The sequence below is a fragment of the Pygoscelis adeliae genome, unplaced genomic scaffold, assembly GCF_000699105.1.
Source record: "Pygoscelis adeliae isolate BGI_AS28 unplaced genomic scaffold, ASM69910v1 Scaffold7, whole genome shotgun sequence".
NCBI classification, from domain to species: domain Eukaryota; kingdom Metazoa; phylum Chordata; class Aves; order Sphenisciformes; family Spheniscidae; genus Pygoscelis; species Pygoscelis adeliae.
In genome coordinates, this window is record NW_008825268.1 from 165,264 (window position 1) to 176,390 (window position 11,127).

An 11,127-nucleotide genomic window follows, 5' to 3' on the forward strand; every position below is an offset into this window, starting at 1 on the left:
TGATTTTAATACTTTTCATTCTCCAAAAGGAGCTCAATTACTCAAATGAGCCAGAAGTGATTCAAATACATCAAGCTATTAACCAGATCAATTTTTTTATTACCATCCTTGCTAACTCCATCAATCCAGAGAGTTATGACCAATACAAGAGCCAAAGAGGGCTAGGGGAAAGACTAACCCGCTCTTTAAAGAAAGCCATGGTAGTTACACAGATGGCCATCATTGGCACAGCTGGAAACAGAACCAAGTGCTGGGAATTAGGGAAAATTTGGAAACAAACATCTGCACAACTGATCTATCTTCCACTGAAGAGACACTCCTCAGGGCTATCAGAGGGGGGTTTGGTGGAAAGGAGGGGACAATGTCCGCCTAGTTTCCCAAAACCCGATGCAATCCTGACAGTTCCACTGGCTCCCTGCATGTCAAAGCTGGGTTGGGGTCTGGTCCTTCTTGGGAGAAGGGGTTTGCAGCATTCACACTTCCATGTGCTCCAGATGGCATTTATGAATGCCATATAGCATGATTCAGGCAAAAGCTAGGCTCTACTTTTCCCCCCACATTTGTGTATAATAATCATAATAACACCAGGTGGAGAGACATTTAATAGGCATCCAAACCCAGCAGCTAGCACGCAGCATTGATTAAGATGTGACAAGTCTTCCCTGGTATTGGCAACTCCTTGATTTATAGAGGCAGCTGCTGCAGCCCAGAGGTATCGCTGTCATTGATAAAGAGACTAAAAAATCATCCTTGTTAGCTGGCACCCATCCATCCCCCCGGCTATCAGAGTCCAAGCCAAACCTCCCAGTGCCTCCAGTGGGAGCAAACCTGCTGTGCTGGACCGCGCCCCTAATTTACAGCTTGCTCCCAGGAAACCTAGTTTCACCCAAAGGACACGTGGGGAGGGGAAAGCTAGGCTCTGCTTCCCCATGGGTGCAGGATTAGCCATGGGTGTCGTGGCGGGGTTCGTCCCCTGAGCACACAAATACAGAAAGGTCTGTAGGTCCCAGAGCTGAGGTTTGCAAAAAGCACTGAGCTTATGACAACCACCCATCGAACCCCACCAGAGCATCTCCCCTCTGGGCAGAAGAGGTTTATGGAAGAGCTGCAAGTTTTTTGAGATGGGCTTGCCTTGCAGCATCCATTGGGAGTAAAAATGCTGCTAGCAATGAATGAAAAATGTGAAATAAAATGCATGCTATGGAAAAACAACCCGTTAAAATAGTGTACGCCGTAAAAGTGCTAGTATTTCTTTTCCAAAATGCAGGAAGTTATGTTATCATCCTGTTTATTAGGGGATGGTATCCTATCCCTCTGCAGTTGCAACAGCTGGGGGTGAACAGAGCATCAAGATAAACCAGTGAAAATGAATGTCTTGCCAGCTAATAAATCACAGGACCGAAGCAAACATTTGGGGGTTTTTTGGTTTTAACATTGAGCAGCTGCGGAGAGACTTATGGGGCTGTTTACAGCCATGAAACGCAGCAGAAGGGAAAAGCAAATCTCCCTGGTGCTATGAAATCTCCCCTGCCTGCAACACCCCCCATGACTGTCCCACAGTGGTGGGCAACTGAGCTTTACATTGAATGGGATTTCCAAACTCAATGGTGGATCTACACCTACATCTTTAGGGTTGCTATGGCTTGAAACCTCCTGAAGAACTGCCTTGCCCATGTTCAAACAGGGAGCCTGGGGGAGAATCGGGGCTGAGCCCGTCTCCGTTAGGTCCCTTTGGGTCATGGTTCAGCCCCAGAGCCTTGCAGCAGAGAAACCACCAGCTATATTTTATGTACCTCCATCCTGGCAAACCCAAACAACTGAAAGTCATGAGTCAGCCCTTGGGGCACCGTGAGATAAACCTGGATATCACAGTGTATTAAAACAACACTCAGTCTCAGCTTTGGTTTATTTGCCCTGGCCAGCTGGGAAATACAATGTCTTTTTCAAGAAATAATAAGTTGGCTGTTCTTTTTAGTCACCTTCTTTTCCATTTTAGCCTTTAGGTGGCCTCCAGATCTATTTCCAGCTTTCTCTGTGACTTCCATCATGGTATTTTTAGTTACATGAAAGCAGAGGGACTTGTTCATCAACAAGAGATGAGTTTTAGCATTATGCTTCCCCAAAACCATCCTAAAATCACAGGACCTGAGGCTAGTTATTAGAAGGAAAGAAGCAGCAAAGTTTTGCAGGAAGAGGTGATTGATATCTCTTAGAGACTGACTGACAACTTAAGGAAAAAGAGGAGCATTTAAGCACAGGTGTTCCTGATCAGGGTTTTCCCTTATATTGCCCTTTCCACAGCACCTTTGTTAGCAAAGGAGGAAGAGCTGGGTGCTTGCAGAAAGGGGTAGGTAAGGAGATGATCTTCCTGTAGGGGATAGCCCTTGAGAAGAAGCAAAGACAGCAGCCTTTTTGTAGAGGTAATGTGATTTTTTTTTTTTTTTTTTTTTTTTTTTTTTTTTTGGGGGTGGGGGGGTGTGGCAAAACTCTGCTCCGTTCTGGTTTAACTGAGCCAAGAGTAAGTCTCCGGCTCAGTGAGCAAAGTGTGTTTAAGGCCGCAAATGAGGTGATTTTTTTTTTTTTTTTAATTGGTTGGAGGTAGGTCTCACTTGGCTTGCCTTGCCTTGGTGAGGCACAAGAGAGAACTTGCTTTGCTTAATGTGTCCTTGCTTTGTGGCCCAAATTACTACTGGTCGCAGAAGCTGGAGGTGGCACTGGCTTGCAGGGGGTGGAGGATAAAACCAGGGATGTGAACTTATACTAATTTTTTAAATTCTTTTTTATGGTAAGTATCTATTTTGCAACTTTATTCTCCTGGATTGTTGTTATTTTCAATAAGGTAACTTCATCCTGGATTTTTTTTTTTAAATGAAAAGTCCCTTGCAGTCCTGGGGGGTGAAAGTTCCTGTGGAGCTTTTCATATAACCACTGCAAGCTGGGAAAAAATGCTGAAAAACCTAACTATTGAGTGCCTTTAGAAAAGGAAAGCATTTTCCTGAACTGTTAAGAATTAGCACCAAAACCTGGGGAGCCAGTCTCTTAATTCATGTGCTAAAAGATTAACTCATGTAGTTTTCAATAGTCTGAAGTTTTTATGTCTGTCTAGAGTTTATATGGTGTGTGGTGACCTCTTAATATTATGGTATGTCCTCCATTTCATTAGAAGATATACATCTGTTACTAATAATGCTTTCAAAAGGCACTCATTTCTACCACTAACGCAATGAAGTGATTTCCTTAAATATTTTTCCCAGCAGCTATTTTTTTGCTTATTGCATACTTTTCTATGCATAAAATCTGACATTTTACATAATTTTTTTATTTAAGTGGATGTTTCAAATTCACTTTCTAAGCAATCATTCACTTCTGTGTGTTTTTTCACCAGAGTGTAGTTAATCTGTAAAAGTGCAAAGCAGATGAGTGCACTTTAAAAGGCAAAACATAAAAGGGAAAAATTACTACAGCTGTTACATATCACTTTGATTCATTACATGTGCCTCTCAGCTGGGCTGGCTGGCTTTGAGAGGGAGGGGGAGTATCTATGACTCTGGCATGAATAGAAATGTGATGTGTGTCATGCATAGACATGGATGGATGCTATGGCAGGTAGGGGGAATAACTAATGTTGTTGCAAAATACCTCTTAAACCTGAACTCCCAGCTGGGCAGTGCTTCAAGCACTGATGCTATCTATCTTGCTGGACTATAAGAGAAAGCAATCAGATAGCACAGGTCGAGCATTGGAGGGGTTTTCTGTACTAGTGTTTTGTAGTTGCCTGATGCTTTTCTTCAAGGCTAAAGGACTGAGCTGGGCTCAGTCTGACACTTGGGGTGTGATAACCAGGAAATCCAAAACTAGCAATTTATCTGTGAAATCTGTTCCCATCAGTTCTCCTTCCCCATGACAGTGCTGTTGCTGCAGGGAGGTGAGCCGTCTTTGGGAAAGAACAGGGGACCCAAAGCAACCACAGTAAGCAGAGCCATGACTCATGTGCTCTTCTGGGGACAAACAGCCTGGTTTGGGCTTGGCCTGGGGCAGCCTGTGCAGCTTTGCTAGCTGGCACAGCCAAGGACCTTTGGGATACCTCACTACCCTCAGCCAAAGTACATGTGGTCCAACTTTCCTGCCCAGCCAAAATAGCTTGAATAGAAACCTGCAAAGCAATTGTGGCCCTAAATTCCCTTTGATTGTGGGGTGGGTCATCTTGTACTGGAAGAAAGATGTGCATTTCCACCTGGGTCCCAACAGCTTTTCTGCAAGGGGATCAGGCAGGACCAGAAGGAAGGTAAAGCATTGTCCTACAGATGGTGTGGGAGATGAAATGCTGTGAGCATCCTCGGAGCCCTCTAAAAGCCTGCTCCATGGGGATGCCAGGGTCAAAACCAAGGGGCCTCTGCCTTCATCTGTGTTTTCTTCATGGGGATCTCCCCATGCCTCATCATCACCCTGTTTCCCAACCAAACTGCTCAGCCTGAAGTCCCCTTGCCTTGGCTGTTCTCTGCTATAAGCATGTCACTTGGAGGCAGCAGTGAAGCCATGAGGCTGCTGTAAGATTTGCCAGTGGCTTGAAAGTGGACACTGGCCACTCAGAACAACTATTTGCAGTCCCAGTAGTGGGATGTACATCCCGTTGTAGCTGTGGAGCAAGCAGGGAGGAAAAAGAGCTCCTGAAATCCTGATATGGAGCCATGATAGCACAGATTGCCCTCTGGAGGTGATGCATGCTCCTCTCTGTTGTATGAATCTCCCCTTAAATTTCTCTGCACTGTTAAGAGCTCTGAGCTGGGGAAAACGTTAGCCAAAAGCCACTCCTAGCAGTGATTTGGACACCTAGGAGGCTAAATGCCATGATTTTTTCCCTGTGAAATAACTCAGTCACCTTTGAAAAGGGACATAAGCCTCCCAAGCCTTTAGGCACCTGGCTACCTCTTCATTATATGGCACCAAATATCACCTGGCTACACAGCCTCCGGAGAAGCAAGGCTATTTCTAGAGACTTGGGATGAGCTGCATGGGACAGACTTTGAATTTATTCATGGCTCCAAAGAGTTGAGTGGAGCCCTTTCAATTCGCACCAGCTCTTTTGAAGTGTTTCCATAAATGTTGCTGCCATCTGGCATTGATGGCACTGGGAAGGTGAGGGCTGCTCCTGAAAACATTTCTTCCTACAAAGGTAGACCTGAGTGTTAAAAGCAAACAAGCCTAAAAGGGTGGAAAATCTTCCTGTTTTTGCAAACCACTTGAGCTTTGATTTTTTTTGAAAACCAGCATTCAGCAAAGCGACAGAATTATGTCACACTTATATCCTACCCAGGCAAGTTCCCTGGGTGCTAACATTTAATATGAATCACATTCATTTCTGTTATTATAAGCATGCTGTTGGCTTAAAATCTGGTTGTTTTTTTATCTGAAGACTGAGACTAAAATAGAGTAGTTAACAAGAAGAAAGGGAGTATTTGCTAAAAAAGAGGAAACTCCCTCAAAGATCAATGACTCTTTATGTATAGTAACTTAAGCCTCCCAGTGCCTCTCCACCCAAACAAATCGTCTCCTTAATGTGGAACACAGATCACTTAAAAAGGTGGAAAAAGTGATGGGCATATGGAGTGGTAAGGCTGGCTGTGATTCACAGTGGAGAACAGGCATGCAATGCCACCCGCAGCCAGCCCTGCTGCTGTGCATGCCCAATGCGGAGGCAGGTTCATCCCTTTGCGAATCAAATGCATCCAGGCTGGGATAATACAGTCCAAGGCTGGCAAGACTCTGCAGTTACCCAAGTTTGTACTGATGGAAGGAATATGATGTTCCCCTTCCCTTTCCTCCTGTTCCCAGACAGGCACGTAGCAAAATTTAGGAGAGGAACAACACTCTTTTTTTTTCCTCCTTGACATGTGGGAATACAGCAGGGGCTGGTTTAGCTCACCCTGAAATCAGGGAATGTTAATGCATTTGAATGGAAAGTTGTAAAGACGTTTGAAAAACCAGGAAGGGAACCAGGGAGACTGCTGAAGAATGGGAAGGGAATGAATGAAGGATGATGTGGTGGCAGCAAGCATGCAGCCCTGCATTCCTGACTTAAAAATGCCATCGCCATTGCACCCTGGTCAAGGTCAACCTCTCTGCAAAGAGCAAGGTGGAATGAGGGTATAAGTTTGGGGATGGAAAGCCAGTTTCCAGGAGCTCTGGTACTGGTGAGCCAAGGGATGGTGCTGGGGAGATGCAGAGTTGGGTCTCTGCTCTGCCACCATGTTACTACATGACCTTGGAGGAGTCCCCCCAGCTCCCTGCAAGAGCCTCCAGCTGGAGATGTCTCTCTAGCCTCCACAAAGCTCCCGAACTGAGCGGTTGTGCTCCAGAAACAGCACTATATAAGCACAGTAAATATCCAACCATAAATACTGATTTTTTTCTTTTTTTTTAAACCAATAAGTAATGGGGTAAAGCCAGAAGTTTGAAAAATGCAGTATTCCTCCCCTGAGGGCGTACATGAATCATCACAGTAACCAGAAATGAGCTGAGAGTTTCCCATTGCACCCGCTGGAACCAGAGTGGCTTTGGCCACCTCTGCTCCAGCCAGTTTTGGCCCCTGTGCCTAGTCAGGAAACCAATTTGGCTGCAACCCTTTCTTGCCTTGGGCTCCAGTTGGGAAGGGAGGGCTTTGCTGAGCCAAGAGGGACAGTGGCAGGGTGTCTCCATGATTAGTCATAGCCGCCCCCTCGGCAAGAGCATTGCTGTGTGCAAAGCTCTGGGGAGCCAAGGGCAACTGAGGCTATGGGGGGAAAGGCAGGAGGGAGCAGGGATGGGGGCTGTGGAGAGGGGAGGTGGCTCCATGCAAGGCTGGAGAGTCCTTGGTGGGGGAAAAAAACCTGATGTTTGGCCAATTTCCCTCTCCATGGATGACCACGAGAGGATGAGGATTGTCCCTGGAGCCACAACAGTGCTGGCCCACCCTGGACCAGCAGGGACGTTCCCAGCAGCAGGACCTGCGTGGGGTGAACAGGCTGACGAGAATCTCCGGCCAGTTCATCCTACCTTGCCTTGAGGCAGGAGGGGTGAGGGCTGCTATCAAACAACCCCCAGCCCTGGGGGCATGCCTTGGGAGCAGAAAGGGGCAGTGAGACACCCCCTTAGCTGGACTCCTTGCAGGGTCCCATTCATGCACCCACCTCCTTCTGCCCAAGCAGCTCCCCAAACCACTACATGCCCTCCTTGGGGCACCCACCCCACCAAGCTGCTGCTGCGGTGATTTCAAGGCATCAAAGGCAAGCACCATCCTGCAGCAGCAGGGGAAATACTCTACTTGGTGCTTTTGAATGAATTTAATTCCCCTGCACTGGTGGGGCCAAGAGTGTCCCCATGCACCTGTGGTGCATCAGCTCAGGGAGGAGGCTCCTGGTGTGAGCAAGCAGGCTGTATCGCTCTGCTCTTCCAAGCACAATGCAAGCCTGGGGGTAGCTTTCCTCTGAGGACACCGCTCTGTGCATGGGATAGGTTTTGTCCAAAATTCCACGAAAACTCCCCGAAGACTAACACCCTGCTGAGGAGGAGAAATACAGCGCAGCAGCTGCTGAGCCCAAGCTAAGGGCTCCCACACAGAAAGCAACACTTACCCCTGAGCGAACCCCCAAAAAAGTTGCTTATTCCAGTATTTTCTGCTGCGAAGCACCTCTCACTCTTGCTTCATGGTGTGCTGGCGCTGCTCAGCCTTCCCAGTCCCCGCTCGCCTTGCTTGGTGGGGTACAAGCACTGGCGAGGCGAGGGAAAGGGGGGTGCACTGGTCCCTGCGAGACGGCCGCTACGGGTCTGAGCGAGGCTGGAGGAGGCGGCTGGCGCAGGAGTGCTGGGGGGCCGGGCGATCCAGCATCGCAAATGGGATCCAGATGGTTGGTGCTGGCGTTCCCGGGGCTGAGGTCAGAGCTGCTCATCACACGTGGTCCCCCCCGCCCCGGGGGACGCCTCTGTGCTGTGTGGCTTCCCCTTCCTGTGCTGGCCTTGCTGTCTCCAAAATGCTTCTCCCTGTAATCAGTGAGAAGAAATACATTTAAAAAAAAAAAAAAGCCCTGCAGGGTTGCAGGAGCTGATTTAACTATGCCTTTCAGTAGGGAAGGGCTGGACTTGGATGTTTGCAGGAGCCAGGACGTGCCAAGGACCATACCAAGCTACTCGGGGCACCAGCGAAGTGGTGTTTGGAGATGCTTGAGGCTGTGGAAAGCTCAGCCTCTCCCCCTGCACAGTTATAAGCATCAGTGCACAGGGTGAGAGAATATCTTCTTAATGCAGTTCCCTACTTACATATAACATGTTTTTTTACCTGCCCAGCTGGGGAGGAAGAAGTGGGGGGATTATGTTATAGCATAACTTATAAAAGTTAACCCTTTAGCATAAGGATGAATATTTTAAAGTGTATATATAGCCTAGTGGAAAGTTTCAAGTAAAAGTTTGAATGTTCCTGACCAGTGACTTTTTTTAAAAACCTATGTGCTGTGAAAATATACCTTTAACCTTTTATTAGGCAGAGCCTTTCAGGCATATTTGAGGGGCTAATTTTATTCCTCTGCCTCAAGTGACAGCATGTCACTGGCCAAAGTTAAACATTTCAGTCTGGACTGGGTTGTGTTTTGCAAGAAATGGTGGTATGGAAACAGTAATTCTTATCTCTTGCCCTTGTTTGGTTCCATATAAGGCTGGAACTGAGATGGTGTCCCTGGCATCAAATAGTCAAATTCTCTTCATTTCAAATGGGGATTTATTATGTTTGCTCTAGGTTTTGTGCTGTTTGAAAGATGAACTACATAAAGAAATAGCTAGAATGCTTCAGGAAAGTGCTGAGCCCTTGAATTGATGCAATAGCTCGTTTTAGAAATGGTGCTTGGCTTCATGTTTGCAGAGACTGAGTGCCGACCTTGCAGAGGGATCCAGTGCAAACGTCCCCAGCTGCGTGCCCAAAAGCAAGCAGGGTGTCCTGTCCCCCTCCCCAAATCTGGTGAGCTGGAGCTCAAAGGCAGGGTGTTCCCAAATAATAAATATGCCTGGCCAAAGGGAGCTGCAGCTCCTTGCTGGGTGTCAGCAGGCAGCTGAACAGGGGATGGAGGAAATGGGGTCCACTAGAAAGCAATGACAAACACGTGACAAGTGGCCAAGATGGGTGAGGGACAGCTGCTAAAGGATAAAATACATACGATGGAGGTGCACTTTGCTGGCAGAAGTGTCCAAATCAAATTATCTTCCTTCTTAATTCAGCTGTCAGGTGGGAAAGCCCAACTGGGGATGCTGTGGTGGCACCAGGCCAGCCCCATAAAGCAGCAGCATGTGGCCATGGGTGCTCTCACCCTGTTGCCAGCCTCCTACAGAACAGGCAGGCACAGATGATGTGCTGCCCTGCATCTTCTCCTGCCATTGCTCTTCCAGGCTATCACCTTTCCTGTGCACCTCAGCCCTGCTGTCACCTGTACGACACATTCAGCAAGAATTGCATCCACTGAGCGGGGTCCAGCGGTTCCAGTTTGCCACCACCAGTGGAAACCAGTATGGTTCGGTCATATGAGCTCCATGGCAACTGAGATCTGTATTGCCGTTAGTTCAGATAACCTTAAAAAAACAGTTTTCTGCGTGGCAATGAAGGAACGCAGGAAAACCAGTTTTAAGTGACTGGCAAAAACAAAATAATAAAACATGGGAGAGCTCCAGCCACACCAGAACAGTAGTGAAAAACAACCAAGATAGAGGATAGGAGATAAGTAATGTAACAACGTTGGCAAAACTCCTATGTCCTGCATTGTATGCCTATCACAGCTTGACTGAGAACATATTTAACTTGGAAGTTAGAATTTATTCTTTTTGCAGTGCAGAATCTGTCTTAATATGGTTTAATATTGAAGTGACTTTTACCAAGTGCTCCAATAGTTAAATGAGACTACGAGAGGTCTTAAATTCCCAATTGACTGCCTTCATGACTCTAATAACCAAGCTGAAAGGTTTTCCTTTCCAGAAAGGGGCTTTGTAAGTGGTGCACAGGGGGAGAGCAGCCAGCCAGGGTGCTGAGGGCATTTTGGGGTGGGGTTGTCTTTTTTTTTTTCTTCCACTTACGATCCTTTCCAATCCTTCCTTTAGCAGTTCCCTCTATATTTGTGTTGGCAACCCCCTGCAAAGCGGTCCCCATCTGCCACGGCAGCAGTGGGGAACCCGGGCAGGTCCCCACCGTGGCTGCTGCGATGTTCCGGGGGTGAGTGAAACCCCTGGGGAAGGGGTGACATCTGCAGGGACAGACTTCTTTCCATCCCCAGACACCAAACCAACCCTCTCTGTCATTAGTAAAAGACTGAATCACATCACATTGGTAATTTCTAGAGACAGCTGGGACTAAGTTTAGCAAGATTTCCTCCATGGTGTATTAATAACTAGATGTGATTAATGCTATGAGTCAGGAAGAGGGTTTTGAGGAATTCTCTTTCCACCCATGACAAAAAAAGCTTTGTGTGCTATATCCTTGCTTGAATGCAAAGGGGACCTTGGTGTCCTCCCACCCCCACAATAAGGGTCTCAGATTGGGACCCTCAAAAAAAAATTTCAGTGAAACAGGCAGAGTAGTGAAATCTTGCAGTTCTTTTCTGTGTGCGGATGCACTTCAGCTGGGCCATTTCTACCCCCAATTTAAGAAATGCTCTGTGGATTTCCCCTATGTGATTCACACAAGCACAGGGCTGATGGCTCTGGGTCATGTATGCGTGGGGACACCCAGGAGCATCCTGCCTTGGCTCCATCCTTGAGCACCATCTGCTGGCTTTTCCTCCTGGGACTCCTCGGGCATTCACCAAACCCAAAGTCACCTTCTTTCCCTTGAATAAAACCTGTTCCTGCAAGATGAGACCACTGCTCACTCTGAAATTAGTGGGTACCACCAAAACCAAAGGTTGCTCCATTATTTTTCAATCACCAGTCTGAGCATCTGCACAGTGGACTGGAGGTGTGGGGTCCAGCCGTGGCCCTCACACCCTTATTCCAAAGAACAAGCTCTTTCTCCCGCTTGCAAAGCAAGGCAGAGCTGCTCTGCTAGAACAAGGGCAGGGTTGCAGTTTGCATTTTCATTTTGCTCACAATAGATAGCTTTCATTAGTTCCAAAGGATTTG

General features: G+C 47.3%; 1 protein-coding gene across 1 annotated transcript in view; it reads right to left on the bottom strand.

The window, feature by feature from the left end:
• Window positions 1-7,787, bottom strand: part of COL6A3 (collagen, type VI, alpha 3) — a 64,099-nt gene extending 56,312 nt beyond the window's left edge. Inside the window, exon 1 of the mRNA XM_009329627.1 lies at window positions 7,611-7,787. The gene's annotated coding sequence lies outside the window, so the exon portion shown is untranslated. The remainder of the gene's footprint in view (window positions 1-7,610) is intronic.
• Between the last annotated feature and the right edge of the window lie 3,340 nt (window positions 7,788-11,127).